General features: G+C 38.9%; 1 protein-coding gene across 6 annotated transcripts in view; it reads right to left on the reverse strand.

The window, feature by feature from the left end:
* LOC111164621 (platelet glycoprotein 4) overlaps positions 1–20310 on the reverse strand; it is a 148467-nt gene that overhangs the window by 67540 nt on the left and 60617 nt on the right. For 2 of the 6 annotated variants that reach the window (XM_089917764.1, XM_089917763.1), the window contains exon 1: positions 15675–15838. The exons of the other annotated variants lie outside the window; for them this stretch is intronic. The gene's annotated coding sequence lies outside the window, so the exon portion shown is untranslated. Of the gene's footprint in view, positions 1–15674; positions 15839–20310 lie in introns of those variants that run through there. 6 annotated transcript variants of the gene reach the window in all.

Here is a 20310-nt window from a genome sequence, read left to right on the forward strand (position 1 = left end):
GGGGAAAAAGAAAACCAAACAGTTAGTATCGGACCAGGAGGACAGAGGATTTAAGGATGCAGTTATCACCAGGAAAACATAAATTGTACCAGAAAGAAAGCACTCTGTTTATTTCTTGGCTCTGCTGCTCAGAAAATTCATAATAATGATTTAAACAGTCAATAATATTAAAAAATAACTACACTGATTGGGTGGAAGATGGGAAGCATGTATATGGATGTGGTGGGTGGTGTGGTATTGTGTGTGATAACTATAAAAGTTAGATCCTTCTCTTCCACAGGAGGAAATTGTGTAAAGCAAAGCAATTTGTTTTTTTAAATCAAGGAGTAACACTTTAAGTATGTTATCTAGAAATAGTTCAGTGTCCTCCTTGGAAAAAAACATGGGGAATGGGAGACGGTGGGAAAAATAGGGCAACTGTCTTTTTATTTTTCTTCAAGCTTTGAAATACTATTTGACCGTTTGTTTTTTTTTAATAACAAACATTCATTTGACAACTACATACATTTTTGAACAAATTATATTTGAACTGAGCCATGCTTACCAATCCTTTACTTTTTTTTCTATCTTGTGACTCTTATCTTCACTCTCTTGGCTTTGCTGTGGCTTCTTCATTTTCCTAAGAATTTCCCTGGAAACCTATGTTCTCAGGATACAGCTTTATTTTCTACTTTACTGAAAAGTTTGAGGCCATCTACTGTGTATCTCTTAACATCTCTCTAAAACACAGTACCTCCTTCACCCAGAAACTATAATCCCTCACCTGGAATCCTGAGCTCTTGTGAAGGTATTTTTGTGCATGGATAGTTCTTTAAATTCATGTTTCTGGTAGGGGATGGGTGTCGAAATTCCTGTAACGGCCATTTTGCTTACATCGTTTCTGTTTAGTCTAAAAATGTTATTGAAGTCTTCACAAACAGTCGCTATATAATTCTATGATCAGAAAGTCAACACCAAAAATGCAATTCTTTCTTTGGAATTTGGCCAAGATATTATTGCCAGTTGCTTACTAGCTCCCAGTCACCTGCCCTGTAAATCTAGAACACTTTCTCCTATTGAAATTATGTTCATCTGTCAATAATTTAATAAAAAAAGTACTTGGGAAACTTTAGTGTAATAGTATATACACAAAAGGAAGGAAATGGAAACATAGATTCACATAATAAATAATCAAATAAACCTAGCATTGGAAGATTCTTTATAGATCATCTGGTACAACTGCTTCATTTTAGCTAAGAGGCAGAGATAAGATGTCAGAAATTACTTTTTCAGTGTCACAGATAGTAAGAGAACAGAGACCAAGTTAATGTCTCCCAATTCTGAACGCTGAAAGGGGTATTAAAAATAATTTAAATGATTTACTTTTCTGATGAGGAAACAAGAGTGTTCCCAATTGTTCATATATAGTTTGATTTAAAATCTTAACCATAAGATAATTTTGTAGCCATTTTACAGATGGGAAATCTGAGACACTGAGAGGTTACATAATTGATTCAAGGTCACAAAACTAATATGTGGTAGCTAACACTTGAACTCAAGTCTATCCAATGCCATGTAACCTCTAGTTTTTACATTTGGGAACTACTATCAGGAAAAACCACTGAAGCTTCCTCACTAAGCCTTCATGGGAGAAATTATAAAAAGTAGAAGTAAACAGAATTCCAAGCTTTGGGTTAAAAGAAAGGAAAGGTGTTCAGGAACTAATTTATTCATCTGAACACTTACTGACCATCAACTATATATAGACTTTGAACTTGGCACTGGGACACTAAGATGAATAACATAGGGTCTTTAATAGATTGTGGTTTTGTTGAGAGAAGTTAGACTATAAAATAATGGAAGGGCTTCAGTGACAAAAGACATTTTCTAATCACACAGGAGGGAGAAAGGTCAGTACAAGTAGAAAGAACAGCATGCCTAAATTCAGAGGCAGGAGGGAATGACATATTTGGAAAATCATAAACCTTGATTTTTAGGGCAATAGCAAAAAGTGAGACAAATGGCTGAAGACCAGATGTTGAAGCTCCTTGTATAATATTCCAAGGAGCTTGAACTTTATTCTGGAAGGAGAACAGAATCGCTAAGTAATTGTAATTAGGGAAAGGGACAGGATAAGTGTTTTCACTTTTAAAGGGTCCAATTAAAAGCAGTAAATTGGGATGAGAATCTACATAGGAGACTAATAAAATAATACTGGAAAGATATATAGCTCTGAACTAAGACTTGTGTTCAGTCTAATGAAGAGAAGGTGTCCACCTTCAGAGTTTGGATTAGTGGGAAAATGGGTGCAGTTTATGGCGGCAGCCATTGGAAAGAGGGCTGTAAAAATAAAAAGCAAGCCCTTACAGCCATCATCATGAGTGGGAGAAATATGCTTGCTAAGTTTTTTTGCTTTTTTTTTGATGGCACTCTGGAGCATAACAGCAGGGGTACAAAGAGGAGAAGTAATGAAAACTGGCTAAAAACTGAAGTAACAGTCCTGGTACAAGCAGAGACAATACACTAAAGATCAAAGGAACTGAGGGACTTAGCACTTCTTTTATACTGGCTCTGGTTGAAGCGACAAACATAGTATCTGCTCTACAAACAGCAGACCAGATAACAAGAGCAAGCACAGACTTCAGTTGACATTAAGAAGTATTTAATCTCCTAATTTCTCAATTTCCCCACTTCACATTCCAGGCTGAGGTTTGTGGAATTAGGGCCGTGTTCGACATCTTTTCCCCGAGTTGGGGGAAATATGTAGGGGGTGAGGAACAAAGGTCAGGAGATGGAGAGCTCTGATGCAAACGGTCACGGAACAGGAAGCAGGAGACATCGATCATTTGATTTACTTAGTCTAGGGTCAATAACTGGCCCTTGTCAGGAAGAAGATAAAATGATTATATGAAACTCCTTTTTGTTGAACATATTTATAATTTATCTTGTTTGGCCAGTAGGTGTGTAAAATGTAAATGCATTATGGCAGTTCAAAAAGGATAGGATGAGAGAGAAAGAGAATCTAAGCCTAAAGACAGTCAGAAAGAAAGGAGACTCTCCAAGAAATCATCTGGGTGGTTTTCGCAGTTGAAAACAATTGCCACTGTTTGCCTCCAAGCCTGATATGCTCCGAGCAGCAAGGATTATATGTAAGCAAAAAAGAGAAAGCTGCCATTTTATTCTGGCTTAAGTCATACGATAACTATTTTGAGAATATCTGTGATGTGTAAAGAATTTGCAGAAGTACACCATGTGCAGGAATATTTCAGGTAAGAAAACTGACTGACTCTAATCCTTTTGTTTTCATTTCAAATAGGTGCCTACTGCTAAAATGGGTACACAAAATACTCCTTTTGACAAAAAGCAGTAATAAATGTTCATGTGCAGCAAACTTCCAGACAGTAATATTAAAGAATATACATATCCAAAAGCACATTATACAAATCTGACCGCACATCAAATCGACTCCAAGAATAATAAGTTCCCACGTAACCAATGGATATTTATTGGTATTATTCTCCTTTTACTACTGTTAACAAAGAATTAAATCAGTTATCAGGATTCGGATGTAATTTAATTATTGAACCATTTAGATTTAAGGATCCAAAGTGCTGCCATTGGTTGTACGAGGCTTGAATAAACCCACCTCTAGGCCCATGACACGCATCTGTAATCTTTAAAATGATTTAAACCGTGTTGTTTAATTAAAAGTTAAAATGTTTAACTGGAACTTTAACTTCTCAATTTCAGTTTCCCGTTCAGTAAATTATTATTTCTGGCTCACGTAAAATGTAGCTACATGTTTTACTCGAAAACAGGAAAGATGAAATAGAATCATACAAAAGAGTAAACCGTAAGGAGAAAGTGAAAAATGAGCATCTTTCTTTGTTTAGATCATATCTTCAAGGGTAACTAAAGGGCAAAGTCCACGAAGTTCAATCATGACATCTTCTCCTTATTAACAAGATAATATGATAAATAACGCAGAGCTGGAAAATAAATAGCTATTTCTTCTGTACTGCCTTAATTCTATTTTAAAACCAATCAAAAAAACTCAAAGATGAAGAAACTTAATTTTACTTATGGGACTGTAACCTCGAATTCATTATATAGCTCATGTTTGAAGAGCATATATGTGTAAGTCAAAGAAAGTGTTATATTTAACAATATTCTAAATACCTTAAATATTACATTATGGAAAGATGTTTTCTCATGCATGACTAAGCCTAGTTTATACAGACTCATCTCACCTCCTCCCCTCCTCAGAGCCCCACAGCACTGCCTCTACAGACCTATGACAAGTTACAAAGCAAATTATCAGCACAGGACATTTGTCAATGGTTCTACCTATTTTAAATCCACACATTACTTAAATATTGAATATTACTCAGTGATGAACTTGAATCACTCACAATATGTTCTTTTCTTTAAGCAAAACTTATGGTAATGATAGTCTATTATGTAAGAGAAAAAGTAAGATTATCCCATTTATTTTAGGAGGCATCTAGAATGTCTAAGTAGAAAGTTTTTTAACCACATTTACATTAGTTTAACTTAGATGTATATTTCCGGAGATATGTTGATTTATGATCATTCCCAGCTCCAAGATTCTACAGTCTCTGATTATTAAGCTCTTTCTCTCTGTAGTAAGTGGAAAGACCCTCTAATTTCTTCACGAGTAACTTTCACTCAATAAAATTAAGATTTTATTCCATCTATTTCCTATCTGCCAATGGTATATATTTTCATTTATATAACAAATCAGTGTTTATGGTATAAGTATGAAAAAATTAATCAATTCCCTAAGCAATTTGTATACTTTTATTATACCCAGATTACTCTTCTCTTGTGGTCATCATCGTACTGCTAGCATAAGGGAATGAAATTTTGTATTAAAATACCCAGCGTGTTGAGCATACCATAGCACTTAGGGAGGAAATTACAAAGAAACTGTATGAAAATCTTATTGCCAAAGTAGTGGAAAGTGGATTTCATGGAAGTAGGTTTAATTACTGAAGTAGCAAAAAATTTTATCATGAGATAGAGAAAACAGCCCCTGACATCCAGGACCCGGCCTGGTGCTATCTGTTAGGTCTTGTTGTTTCTGGACACTGGCCTGGCACTGACAGCCTGGCCTTGGTATCCTCTTGTTGAACGTAAACAATTTCACAGAACATCGACGCTAGATGAGGGCACTCTATGATCATGAAGAATCAAGACAAAAACAAGACACTCTGTAATTGTGTCTGAATACAGACCAATCATGAACACTGTCTAAGCCACAGACAGCACATGTCCCCCTTTCCTAGCTAATATGGGTCACCACTGCTTCATCACCCAGCCAGTCTCCTCTTTCCTCTTCCTAGATAAGACTTATCAAGGCACCAAATTGTACAAATCACCCTGCTTCCTAACGACATTCAATTCAGAGCAATGCTCTACTTCCTTAAACCCTCTCCCCAAATCACTCAACCGAAGTTCAAATTCTATAAGACATCCTTTCTAAACACCTCAGACCAAGTCACCATTGGTTCCATACGGTATACACTTCTCCCTCTTTGCAGTAAGTAATGAATTCAACTTTTTCAACTCTAGGCATCTTTCTGGCGGTTCCTGGCTGAAGGGCATGTACAGTAATAAGGCAGCTAAAAAGCTTGACTCCTCATGCCAGCGTTATCAGGAGGCTCTGACATATTTGGTAGCATAATTGCCTAGAATTTTGGAACAGAGTAAATAGAACTTCAAAGAAGGAAAATTAGAAGATGAGATAGTGATAAGGAACGGGAGAGATTATTATGGGGTTTGCAAAATGACACTGGACAAAGATTTTGAGGTAAAAGTAGCAGTTTCAAGTACGGAGTAAAAGATCCTGCTGAGATGAAGACCATGGGCCAGGGCACAGGGAAGGGCAGGTCATCAGCCGAAGGACCATGAAACATCAAAGAGCTTTATAACCCTGTTTCAAAAGTATCAATAGGGCTTCCCTGGTGGCGCAGTGGTTGAGAGTCCGCCTGCCGATGCAGGGTACACGGGTTTGTGCCCCGGTCCGGGAGGATCCCACATGCTGCGGAGCGGCTGGGCCCGTGAGCCATGGCCGCTGAGCCTGCGCGTCCGGAGCCTGTGCTCCGCAACGGCAGAGGCCACAACAGTGAGAGGCCCGCGTACCGGGGAAAAAAAAAAAAAAAAAAAAAAAAAAGTATCAATAGCTAGGAGAGTATTTTAAGTCTGAACCACCAAGTCCCAGCCACTATGTTGAAGATATTATACTATTCTTGTATCTGCAAAAGAGCACAAAAGAATAGCATAGTATCACTAGGGGACTAGGGACCCTCCCGGGAAAGGGCTATCAAGATAATAGTAGGTGAATTTTAAATGACTTAGAAGGGATTAAGACAAAGTCAGTATGTAGAAGGGATTAAAATTTTAGGTAATCATGGGCTTCCCTGGTGGTGCAGTGGTTGAGAATCTGCCTGCCAATTCAGGGTACACGGGTTCGAGCCCTGGTCTGGGAAGATCCCACATGCCGCGGAGCAACTGGGCCCGTGAGCCACAATTACTGAGCCTGCGCACCTGGAGCCTGTGCTCTGCAACAAGAGGGGCCGTGATAGTGAGAGGCCCGTGCACCGTGATGAAGAGTGGCCCCCGCTTGCCGCAACTAGAGAAAGCCCTCGCACAGAAACGAAGACCCAACACAGCCATAAATAAATAAATAAAACAAAAAAACCCTTGATATTTAACAAAAATTTTTTTTAGGTAATCAGTGAGGTGGGGAGAACAGGGTACAAATGTAGATTAGGAAAACAATAAGAGTAATGATGACAATGATGATGAAGATAATTATAACAACAATGAGTTTCTTAAAAGCAGGCACTATGAGTACTAAGTTAAGCACTGTTGGGCTTCACCCCGCAGGCCTGCGAGCCCTGTGCTTGCCCAGCCTCAAGACTAGAGAAACAGCCTGGAGTCAGTGACAGAGACATCAGTGGTTCAGTGGATGAGGGATCTTACATGTGTGAAGCAAGGTCCTGGAGTGACAGTGCGGCAGACAATGAGCAGGACACACAGCAGTCTTTGCTGGGTGCGGGGGTGGCGCGGGAGGAAGGTTACCAGTTGACATCAGGTTGGGTCACTGGTTACCACGGAAACCAGCAGAGGAGCACATCCTTCACTTCCCCCTTTGATAAGCTATCTTGGTGGAGATGTTCTGATCCACAGATTAGAACAATCACTAGCTGGGGCCTGGGACAAGTTTGTAGGCGTTTATTGATTAGACTCAATGATTAACAGGGAAGGTCAGTCACGTGGGTAGGATGTAGGTGGGCAGGGACTGGTTGAGCAGTGGATGTACAGAGAGCAAGAGAACAGCCATCTTGCGTGGCCTGATCATACAAGCATTCTTGGTTATTCTCATGCACACCAATTTTTTGAGATCTACTGTGCCAAAATCTAATCTGATTTAAACAACTGTTAAAACTGAGCTGAGTGCCATGAGATACTACTTCTGACTCTCTAGTTTCCAGCACTCACTTGCTAGTCCTTATTTTCCCAGAGAAGGAAGAATTTAGACTCTGAACTCACCTTACCCATCATAGTACATGTCCTTCCCTAATCTTATCTTGCCCTCAACCTCTTGCCTACATGGCAAGCACCTGCCAGGCAGTCACGCCTGCAACCTGAACCAACTTCTGATCTGGCTCCCTTCACAGCCAGATCACAACCCAGAAGATAAGCAAACTCTGTCTGCAGTCTTTCTGCAATGATCTTTATCGGTTCTCATATTGGATCGTTTCCCCTATCAAACTCTTTCGCATTTTTGAAAATTTCAGATTACTTTTGAAGCTACTTTCCTAGAACAGTTTGAATCATTAACTTTGCTTTTCATTTATTTATGCTTTTATTCCTCCAATGACACTCTCACATGTGTCATTAACCTGTTGCCCTTGCAAGGGTAAAATAAAATAAATTCCTTAAGCATTCTTAGCCTGGACTTTTTTTTTTTTTTTTTTTTAGCCTGGACTTTTAATTGGGATAAAATGAGAGAATCAAAAAACAAAAACCTGATATATTTTCCTGCAAGTAGCTCACAGCATGCCTAGGAAGACAGATTTGTAAACAGACAATTATAATACATTGTGACACCTACACGCAGGTGGGGAGAAGAATGGTGGGTCATGGAAGGATGTGAAAGGACAGCAAAGGGATCAAAGGCATACCCCCAAAATACAGATGCATAAGAAAACGTAAAACTACGGAAATATAAATAGTTTGGTATGGCTTTGACTCAATGTACGAGTTTTAGAAAAGACAAGAAAGGACATTGGAGAGGTGGGCAGAAATGACATCATGAAACCCTAACATGCGTAATATACCACTGAGGGTTGTGCTTGAACACCTAGGAATTCATTCCCTCAGGAATTTCTCTTGAAAGCAATATAGAATCACTCAGGCATTTTAGGGAAGGAGTATATGATAAAATTTGGATTTAGGAAGATGGCTGTGGTGTAACATGGAGAAGAGATTGGAGCTAAGGCATGAGAAAGTCTTTTGAAATAATCTAGGTAGGAAATGATATGGTCTGAATTCATGCAGTGGTTGAGGAAGAAGACATTGGGAAAGATTTCAGAGATATTTAGTAGAGACGAGGAGATATTTAGAAGGTAGCATGAACAGCTAAGCTTTGGTGATTTACACTGCCTGTAGCAAAGAACAATTACTATACATACTGTGGTTTCCCAACAAGTAAGAAGTAGAGAAATCAAAATCTATTCATTGCCTGTTAGCAAATCTTAATGAGCTAGGTAGAGAGGTAAAAAATCAAAAATGGATTCTAGGTTTCAGGCTCGGAGTAACAAGATAAAAGGAAAGAATGGAGAGGAAATAAGAGATTTGGGCGGGGGGAGAGGATAGTTCTATCTAGCATTTTCACAAACTAGCTGCAGGACCCTGGGCCAGTATCTTAATCTCTGTGAGTCTGTTTACTCAGTCTTATGTGAGGGTAACACTGCCTATATAAAATTATTGTGAGAATTAAATAATAATAGTTAACCCTTCTATAGCACTTGTGCAAGGCACTTATGTAAGTATTTTACGTATAGTCACTTGTTTATTTTGAACTACTGAGCCATGAAGACGGTACTTTTATTATTCTTATTTAACAGACAAGGAAGCAGAGACACAAAGAGGTTTACTATTTTGCCCAAGGTCACACAGCTGGTAAGTGGCAGATCCCAAGTTTCAAACCTTTTCAATCTAGCTGCGAGTGCATCTCAACCAATAATTTACACTGCCTCTCATTAAATACTAGGCATTTTGCATAATTATTATCAGAGTGCCCTGAGCCCACCAGTAGGTTATAATTAGCTCATATAATTTAATCCATCCTATTTGTTTAAAAGTATTTGCAGAGTACATGCACGTGCACATATTTTACTGAACATTATAAGAGAGATTCAAGCAGAGGAAGAAACACACCACTCTTGGGTTTGTTTACAATTTAACTTTGAGCATAAAATGCACATCATGAATCAGAACAGAGTAACAAGGTTATGTGTTGAAAGAGGTTAGATACTTTCAGCTCAAGAGTAGGGCATCCATGTCTAGAACTTGACCAGCAGGCACATAAATGGATGAGTCTAAAGCCCAGGGAAGAGAATGGGGTCATGAAACGCAGATTTGGGTCTCTTCAACATCTAGGTTATAGGTTGAAACCATAAAAACTAGATGTTGGTGTTGATGGGAAGGGGGGACCTAGAAAAACTGCAGAAAGGGAAATGAGAATGACAATCCAATGGCTAGGCCAGGACACAAAAGCTCACTTCACTTCTACGGGCCTCAGGGTCCTCACTTATAAAAATGAGTGGATCTTGGTTTAAGACTGTGCCAAGAACTATTCCCACTTCCAATGTTTGCAGCTTTTGCCATGAACAAATGTGAACATCAGTAGACCTGCTAGAAGTTGACTTCTAGCCTTAAGCCGCAGAAAAAAGCCAAGCTTCATAGCTGCTGCTCTGCCATGGTAAATAATTATTAACCAAGTTTTCTTCTCACAAAAGCCCATTCAGATGGTTTCAATTGCTTTTCTTTATTCTACAGGATTGCAGCTTCAGAAATGCTCTTGCTGTTACTATGTACAGAGCTCCGCATGGGAGATGTGAGAGAGAAAACAAAATGGCATCTTTCAAACTCAGGAGGATTATTAATGGGGTAGAGAAGATAGTGGGAGTCATTACAGTAAGCTTCCTTTCTGCTCGCCTCTCAACATTAGAATTCACTTTTTTCCTTGCCTAATCCTGTTTCTCCTGACTTCGTCTGGTAAAACAGAATTTTGCTGAAATACTGTAATAGGACTGCGGTATAAGAATGCAAAACACAGAAGTTTGGCTAACTGGAGGCAAAGAAACTCTCAACGAGGTCTGGAAGGAACTCCGACCGGTGAATTGAGGAAGAGAACAGATAATGATATCTGCATCTCTACTACCCACTGGCTTCTACATCCACCCCAAGGGAGGGTTTGGGAGGTATGTGTGATCAGGCTAGCAAAGAACAACTACTATACATACTGTGGTTTCCCAACAAGTAAGAAGTAGAGAAATCAAAATCTATTCGTTGCCTGTTAGCAAATCTTAAAGATGACCATTGGACCCAGAGTGCAACAACTGAGCAAAGAGCTCTTCTCTGGCTTTATCCAGAAACTTGGTACATATAGTGAAGACATCTAAGAGACTGAACACACAAGCAAGCGCAGCTAAGCTTTCCATGTAGATTGGGGAAAAGGACTAAAGCTGCAGTGGCATTAGCTGAGATGAATGAGCTTCATAGACTTGACTCACTGAGAAATTATCCCTGTGAGTTTACATACTTAGTGTAATATGAAATATAGAATGTTTCTCTGTTAAATTTTGTAATTAATTTTTTTTTGTGTGTGTGGTACGTGGGCCTCTCACTGTTGTGGCCTCTCCCGTTGCGGAGCACAGGCTCCTGACGCGCAGGCTCAGCGGCCATGGCTCACGGGCCCAGCCGCTCCGCGGCATGTGGGATCTTCCCGGACCGGGGCACGAACCCGCGTCCCCTGCATCGGCAGGCGGACTCTCAACCACTACGCCACCAGGGAAGCCCTGTAATTAATTTTAATAGATGATTGCCCTATACACCCCCCTCCACCAATTTAAAAAAAAAAAAAAAACAGACATTCTGGGAAAGGCGGGGTTGGTGCCAGTGATGGTGACTGTCCATGAAACTACCTACCTGAGAATTTCTCACTCAAAAATCTGCATACATCTATATATTACTTTAGAGTAGAGATTTATGTCAATTTGGATATTTTAAAATGTGCTAAGCATAAGAGATGGGTAAAAAAACAAAGATTTAAAATTATTTTAAATGACTAAAAATTCTTAAAATTCTATTCATAGACCTCATTGGAAGGTGAACATTTTGGGTTAGAAAAGATTTAGACCTAGTTGACATATATACACTACTATGTATAAAATAGGTAACTAATGAGAACCTACTGTTTAACACAGGGAACCATACTCAATGATCTCTGGGGACCTAAATAGGAAGGAAATCTAAAAAAGAATGACTATATGTATACGTACAACTGATTCACTTTGCTGTACAGCAGAAACTAACACAACATTGTTAAAGCAACTATACGCCAGTAAAAATTAATTAAAGAAATGATTTAGGGCTTCCCTGGTGGTGCAGTGGTTGGGAGTCCGCCTGCCAATGCAGGGGACACAGGTTCGTGCCCCAGTCCGGGAGGATCCCACATACCGCGGAGCTGCTGGGCCCGTGAGCCATGGCTGCTGAGCCTGCGCGTCAGGAGCCTGTGCTCCGCAACGGGAGAGGCCACAGTAGTGAGAGGCCCAAGTACCGCAAAAAAAAAAAAAAAAAAAAATGATTTAGACCTATTTTTGAATAAATGGATACAATCTGTCTATTGAGTGCTTACTATGTGTCCGGCATTGGATATTTCTGATACTAAGTTACAAATGACTCCTGCCTTCATGGAGCTTACATCACAGCAGGAAGTATAGACTCTACCTAATAGCAAAGTTCTGTAAACAGAGCCCTTATCACCAAACAGAGCCCTTATCACTGAGCATTGCCCTTATCACAGCTCATGTTCTCTTGCACTGTAATTGCCTGTCTAACCCGACTGCTTGGATGTGACTTTTGACCAAGCAGCTCTTAAAAGGATGGGGCTCATATCAACTAGAGGTTTCCATGCAAACTAGAGGTCTTCCCCCCTAACCAAGAGACTCAGCTACAATTTAGATTATATACGTTCCCCATTTCAGACAAAAATAGTTCAACCAGAAATAAATTTAGGAAGCTATGAAACCTAAGGCTTCATAGTCTACAGTGCAGTTATTTTTTTCTGGAGGTATTTCCATGTGCTGTATGTTAGTTAGTTAGAATTTTAAGAGTTAATTATGCATTTGGAAAGGCAATGGCGAGAAGCTAACTCTGCCCGGTATATTCCTTCTACTCCTCCTCTACATATAGCATTATTTTTAAGTCACTTGTTTAGCCTATTTTCTTCAGGAGACTGACCGCTGCTTAAGGGGTCTGTTTGTGGGCAGTGGTGGGAAAGTATCCACAGAATTCAACTTACGTCTTCATCGTTTACTAACTTAACTTTTTCTTTTTTAATTTTCATCAAAAGGTTTCATTCCATATAAACAAAATGTAGAACCACCACCTGAAAAAAAATCCTGCATCCTTATAAATGTCCAGCACAATAAGGTTTCTAATAATGTTCTCTGTAGCCTACAACATTGTCTGACACACAGTAAGTGCTCATAAATATTTTTCAACAAATGCATCAGTGAATAAGCGTATCTGAAAGATAGTGACTCCATTATCTATCCAATCAAAATAGCTTTTTGCTGTTTTAGGGTTCTGCCTTAAAGTAAGAATACTTGTAGAAAAGATCCCACTTATTAAAATGTATGCCTGCTCTGAGAAGACGTGTTTAGGGTCCATGCTTTGGGCCCACTGTACTGAATAACCTTTTATTACTTTATTTCTAAAGCTTCCTAGAGTGAGACACAAGAAAGACCCCTTACAATAGCATCTGTTACATCTCAAATAGAGTAATGATGAAGTTCCACATAGAACAAAGTGAGCCTCCAAATGAATTTCAGTAAGACTGCGTTCTCATGACTACTACTATCCCTTTTGATTTCCTAAAAATTAAAGTGGGAGGTTTGGAAGATTTAATAAGAAAAAAAACAACATTAAGAGATCAAACTAATCATTTTTAAAACTGTTCTCATTCCACTTTTAAACTTCACAAACACTGAAGGGTGAACAATGCTTTTCTATTTGAGCACACTCTGGAGACCTTGGTGACTGTAGCCAAGCTGTCTGCTATGTCCCCTCCGGAATGTTTGCCAGTTTTCTGTCATTTCCTCCTTCAGATGCTAGTGTTTGTGTGACAAAGGTCTCTGGGTATATTTCAAAACATCTTAAACTATTAACAGCGTACTATCAAGCACCAGTTTAAAAGTGTTATTTATTCTCCACACGACTAAATTTGCCAGAAGACACAAAGCAGAATTCACCTTACCCTTCTCCATAAAGAAATGGCTGGAAAGTTCCTTGTGGAATCACTGGCATACCTACTAACTGCCCTTTGTAATGGAAAAAAGTTTCCAGTGGCTTAGCCAATATCTATACTTCAACATAAAACACACGAAACAGTAAAACTATTTACTGAACTATATTTCTCTTTTTATTCCCTGGGCACTTAAGCTAGCTTTAGACTATTTCCTTTTCCTGACAATTCATTGTTTGTGATTGAGAGGATCATTTTGGATTAGACATTATTTCTGATTCCAGGAAGCTGATATGGAAATAGCATCCCTCCTCCACCAGCACCGCCCTGCTTCTTACTCCAGATCTTTTAGGTTGTAGTAAAGTGGCGACACACTTTTCAATTTTCATCCAAAAGCATCAAAACATATAAACAACTGACCAATAAAAAACACTTTTCATTTTAAAGCATTTCTTTTTCATTTCAAAATTTTATGAATTTTTTTCAAAGAATTCAACTGTGAAGCTTCGTTTGTAAATACTATTAAATTCCTTAATTAGTAATCTCAATCAGCAATCTGTGCTAAAAGCAAAACTAGCCTTAGTCACATCAACAGCAATATATTACTCTGTATTTTTTTGCTCTAAGAAAAATATATTCTTCCATTTGATTGGTCCACTCTGCAGTCTTACTTGGTCTTTGCCACTAATTTGTTAGCACTTTAAAGCCTTTTGCTTTTTCCTTTTTCTTTTCTTTTTTTTTTTTTCCTAACAATGATTCTTCTGAGTTCAGGAGCTAACCTTCTTTTCCCAGGTGAAAATCATTTTATTATCCTCAGGTGTTGGTTTTCTTTCTGAAACTCTGGGAACAGTTCATTGCAAAGTCCTGATTGTCCTTTACAAAATGATCCCATTCCAAATAATTACAGTTTGTGTTGTACGTCATCTGAAAATATCTCTCCTTTCCCCTTGTCAGGACTGCAGGAGTCTCATATATTGCCCCACAAATCGCACTTCTATTACTTAGTCAGGTATACCTGAAAACAAGACGGGTTGCCTATTTCTCTTCATCTGATCCTGATCCTACCTGAGTTCTGAATTCTCTCACAGGAAGTGAACAAAAGCTAATACTTTTATAAGTATCAGTCTAGAATGCTTTCCCCTGAATTCAGCACAGCTCCAAGAAACCATTCTCCAAAGAATAAAAGGAAATGACCTTCTTTAAAGGTAAAGAAACCTGTCCAATTCATTCTCAGACTTTGTAGCATAGCATAGAGAGTCTGAGGGAACTGCTTTTTTTTGTATCAGCACTTAATTTTGTCTCTAAATAAGTATATCCTTAAGTTTCCTGTCTGAGTAAGTCATTAGCATTCTTTGAAGTGTTTCCTGGTCTTATATAGCCATTGTATGAAACATACCATGTAACAAAAATTCTTCTATGTAACAAAATCCCCTCCCCTCAAATATCTGGTGCCCACAGTCAATACAATTTCTGTGATCACTAGTGATCAATAAGCTTATGTATGGAATGATTCTTTTTTCCTTCTAGGAGTCAGTTTGTAAAGAGGATTGAGTCTTTTAAATTATCAGTCTTGACAACACACCAAAAAACATTTTTAGCTCCCATGAACACAGGTCATTCAACTTCTAGTCTCATTTAAAACATGTTTTTCCAGTTTGGAAGCAAAATATTGAACTGGTCAGAATTTTAGAGCATCCTTTTCAAAAGAGTAACATTTTTAAAAGAAGATGCACAGAAATTGAAATAAAATAAGAAATCATTTTAGATTAGGACATGCCAGATCAACTAAGAGAATCTGAAGGAAGAAAATTTTCCACTAAAATTGTACTTTTTAAAATAATTAGTTCAAGTTTCTGATACTTTCTAAATAAAAGGTATGAAAATATGCAAATGGAAATTTCATAGGATGAATTGAGAGACTAGTGGAAATGAAAAATTTGTGTTAAGTCTGTCCATTTAGTTGAAAGTTTATAACTCTGTTAAAAGAAGCATCATAAACTAAATTATTATACCAGTTAATGTTTATCTTCTTAAGGAGTTAGAAATAACAATTACTAATACTTACTAGATTATAGTCCATCAACTACAAAGACATTTATAGCCACACCCCTAAACAAATAATTGTGCTCACCAACTTCTAGAGGCGCTTGCTTGCCCAGATGTAGGATCTTAAAACTGGCTTCAGAGTGACTGTTGTAGGAGGAGATGCAGAAAATAAACACATGATTTCCACAGCACAGCAGCTGAGAACTCAGAAATGAGGCTCAGGGTCCTGACGACTCCTCTGTCTTTAAGGTTATCCTGACATGTGAAAGCCATTGACATCCTGAGACTTCCAGTGCTTCGGACGTATGCCTAAACCGAGATAAATATAGATCCCTGACACCTGAGCCAGATGAAATGAAAATTAACTTGAAAAAAAAAACTCACTCATTTTGTGCCTCAGGTGAGGAAAATAAAACCCTTAATCCTTTTCCTTTTAAAACCTGTTATGCCCCTTAACAGATAGCTGCTTTGCTTATGAAACACGGGAATTCAGATCATCAATCTTAAACAATCAATTTGTTTCCCTCTATGATTAGCCTTTGTTGTGATAGGTTTGAATTTTCCTTGATTAAGTATGAAAAAAACATAATAGTGAATATTAAATATTCATTCAACAAACTTCTGGGGGGAAGTTTTGCAGATGAGTCCTTGCAACGTGAATATCTATTTGGTAAGCTTTCTAGTATTTTTTATTCTACATGGGTTAAGTAGTAATTTGGTCCATTTTGGTTTGCCTCAGTTAACAAGGCAGAAAGTGTCATGCATTGCCATCGTGCTTCATTTTAAGTTAATCTTTTGGTATAGGTGTATAATGTAGTAGATTTAAATTGAATTTTGCTTAGTCCTGTTGGTAAGCATATGAATAAGGCTCTACCCTCAGCCTGAGCAGACTCTATGATTAAAGTTATTACCCTGAAGCTATAATGGCAAGATTTCTAACAATAAGTCACTTCCTGGGATTCATACATTAAGGATCTATAATAATACATTAGAACAAAGTGACTAGAGAAACTAGAAAAGTCATGCTGTTTTCCTGAGATTTTGAGGTATTAATTATTTTCAGTTAATACTGTCTTTACAGAATGGCATTAGAGAAAAATGATGGATTTTGGAGTTACCACTTTCTAAATGAACTGATCTTACCTACTGTATTATCTATCATCCCAGGAAAGAGAATGACTTTTTTCAAATTACCAAACCTTGTATTTTCATATCTTGATAGTAGATCCCATGCACTGAGCACTGTCTACATGCTTGGTACTTTACTAAATTAAATATCGTACAATCTCATTCTCTTTTCCTAATCCCCAAAAATCCTTTCAAATCAAGTTAATATTTTTAGGTCCAAATGTTTACAGAAAAGAAAACAAACTCAAAAGGATAAATATTGACAATGGACACATGGCTAATAAGTAGTTCATATGAGAGTCTAACTCATACAGTTTTGACTGAAAGCATGTTTCTTTCCCACCCTAAAATATAGTTATAGGTGAAAAATGAATTTCATCCACCCATTATCTGTGTCAGATTAACCATCCTATGAGTAATGAATGCCAAGGCTGCTTTAATTTTTTTCAAACAAAGTTAGGAAAAGTACAGAAATGGTCCCTATGGAGTATTGCTATGACACCAGGAAATCCCCAGAAGCATTAAGTCCCTAACACAAGGAAAAGATCAAAGATCTGTAAGGCACAACTTTACTACCAGAGATATTTCTCATCTCTTGCATTTACTTTTCTCAACTTGTCCTTGTCAGTTTGCGTAAACAGAGTTTGACCTACCAGAGCCGTGAGGGTCAGTCTCATGGCCCTTCTCAGCCATTAATATCATGTTTGGCAGTCAGAGGTTGGATAACTGGCATAGGGGAGTGACATCCAGGTGGCAAGGAGTCAGCTGGTGAGGTCAGGAGATCAGAGAGATTTTGGCATGAGAGGGAAGGCCAGGATCTCATCTATCATAGAACGTGACCCCTTTCTTTATAGGAAAAAAAAAACGTTCTATATGTATAAAAAGTTTTTCTATTACTTGAGCTAGGAACTTGTTAAACAAAATGTTTTATCAAAGAGGTCAAAGGACAAACCACAAATTCTGCAAACTCAGGATCACACATACTTTCTATGAATCACAATAAATATCGTAGCATGCCCACACCCGACTCACCATTATCTTTGAATGTGGATTATGTCCTGTAAATAAGAATAGGAAATGTGGAATATCCTTTCTATGAGTTATGTATTCATTATCATTAAATTTTTCACTCCCTGCTGGCATTGACTTCTGAAGCGTGGGTGGTGAGGGAGAGGGAAGAAGAGTGGTGGATTGAGATAAAAAATAACTGGGCTCGGGCTTCCCTGGTGACGCAGTGGTTGAGAGTCCACCTGCCAATGCAGGGGACATGGGTTCGTGCCCCAGTCCGGGAAGATCCCACATGCCGTGGAGCGGCTGGGCCCATGAGCCATGGCCGCTGAGCCTGCGCGTCCGGAGCCTGTGCTCCGCACAGGGAGAGGCCACAGCAGTGAGAGGCCCGCATACCGCAAAAAATAAAAATAAAATAAATAAAGTAACTGGGCTCTAGGGTAACTAACTCCAACAAGACCTCTGACCCTCTTCAACCAAAGAATCGGCATTCTTCAGCAACTGTCTTCAAAATTCAACACTTCATCACAGGATGTTAATTAAACCTAGGACTTTTTCACCCCAAATTCGTTGCCTTTCAAGTGTTTATGAACCTAAAGTATTAAACTAGGCAAACTCAAAGCCTCTCCCGGTTTTTGTTGCACGATGAGTGCCATAAACTGTAAGCCATGAAAGTTGAACCAACAGTCCTGCTGCTAACAGCAGCTTTTGCCAGTTGTCGATAGTATGTTCTTCACAAGACATTATTGCGAAATGTCCCATTTCTATGTGAAACTTTTTTTTCAGAACAGCAATCAAATTAATCCATCCCTACACTTAGCATCATGGTTACAGTGGCAGTAGTCACAATCATATTTTCTGTCCTTCCTTGCCCCAACCCCCCAGATCCTCTTTCCCTGACGCCCTCAGGGTGCCATCTCTCTTTCAGATATCTCTTCTCCATCTGACCAGCACCATCTAGGGCGCTTCATCAAATACTATTAACAGCAATGACTTCACCCCTAAGTACTATGTCCTGCAGAACATGTTTAGGCCTTTTCAATTAATAATATGATGCTTTAAAAAATTTCCCTTCAGGACTTCCCTGGTGGTGCAGTGGTTAAGAATCTGCCTGCCGATGCAGGGGACATGGGTTCAAGCCCTGGTCCGGGAAGATCCCACATGCCGCAGAGCAACTAAGCCCGTGTGCCACAACTACTGAGCCTGCACTCTAGAGCCCACGATCCACAACTACTGAGCCCGCGTGCCACAACTACTGAAGCCCACGCGCCTAGAGCCCATGCTCTGCAACAAAGAGAAGCCACCACAATGAGCAGCCCCCACTCGCCACAATTAGAGAAAGCCCATGCACAGCAACGAAGACCCAAAGCAGCCAAAAAAAAAAAAAAAATCCTTTCAGAAAAATTCAAGTTTTAAATCAGAGATTCACCCCTTTGTTTATATTCCTGTCCACTGTATAAGTGTTAACAGCAATCTGTTCTTGAGTCCCTGGTTCTGTAACATAACAGGGAAGGAATGGTTTTGGCCTTAGGAGATTTTGGCATAAACCCCTGTACACACTTGAAAACAATGAGAATATTCACCAATATACTTTAACATGTGAACCTTGCTAACTTGTTTTTAGGAAAAACACAATTGAAAAACGCCCTTGGATTATCATCAGCTTGCGTAAAGTATATATTTAGGATCTGAGACATTTTGAGGACTAATTTTTCACTGATTCTAGCAACACACCCTTCTTTCTAGGCTTTTCTGTTTGTTTGTCTGTTAGCTTTCCCATGTTAGCACAGAATAAATAATTTCACTCAGACATTCTTTGTAAGGACCATTTTCTTGCAGAAAAGCTGGGGAAAAGTCTTTTTTTTTTTTTAAATTGCGGTATAGTTGCTTTACAATATTGTGTTTAGTTTCTGCTGTACAACAAAGTGAAAAAGCTATATGTATACATATATCCACTCCCTCTTGGACCTCTCACCTCCCCCGATCCCACCCATCTAGGTCACCACAGAGCACCGAGCTGAGCTCCCTGTGCTATATACCGCAGGTTCCCACTAGCTATCTGTTTTTCACATGGTAGTGTATGTATGTCAATTCCAATCTCCCAATTCATCCCACCACCCTTACCCCCCTCCATGTCCACACGTCCATTCTCTACGTCTGCTTCTCTATTCCTGCAAATAAGTTCATCTGTACCATTTTTCTAGATTCCACATATATGTGTTAATATACGGTATTTGTTTTCCTCTTTCTGATTTACCTAATCTGTGACAAAGGAGAAAAGAATATACAATGGAGAAAAAGTCTTAATATTAATCTTCTCTGCTTACCTTGCTCTCCTCAAATCTATACGTGTGTGAAATGTCTTTATTCCAAACATCAGCTTGAGGTAAAGGTTTTACCACCATTTCCTCTCAAAGCTGACTTTAGAGGCGAGTGCTGGCTTTATGTTTGTCCTCCAAAGTAATGAGGATTGGGACTTCCCTGGTGGTACAGTGGTTAAGAATCTGCCTGCCGATGCAGGGGACATGAGTTCAAGCCCTGGTCTGGGAAGATCCCACATGCCGCGGAGCAATTAAGCCCGTGTG

The sequence above is a fragment of the Delphinapterus leucas genome, chromosome 9 (genome assembly GCF_059928025.1).
Source record: "Delphinapterus leucas isolate spDelLeu-1000000601 "Yukka" chromosome 9, BTC_Dleu_Yukka2, whole genome shotgun sequence".
In the NCBI taxonomy this organism is placed as follows: Eukaryota; Metazoa; Chordata; class Mammalia; order Artiodactyla; family Monodontidae; genus Delphinapterus; species Delphinapterus leucas.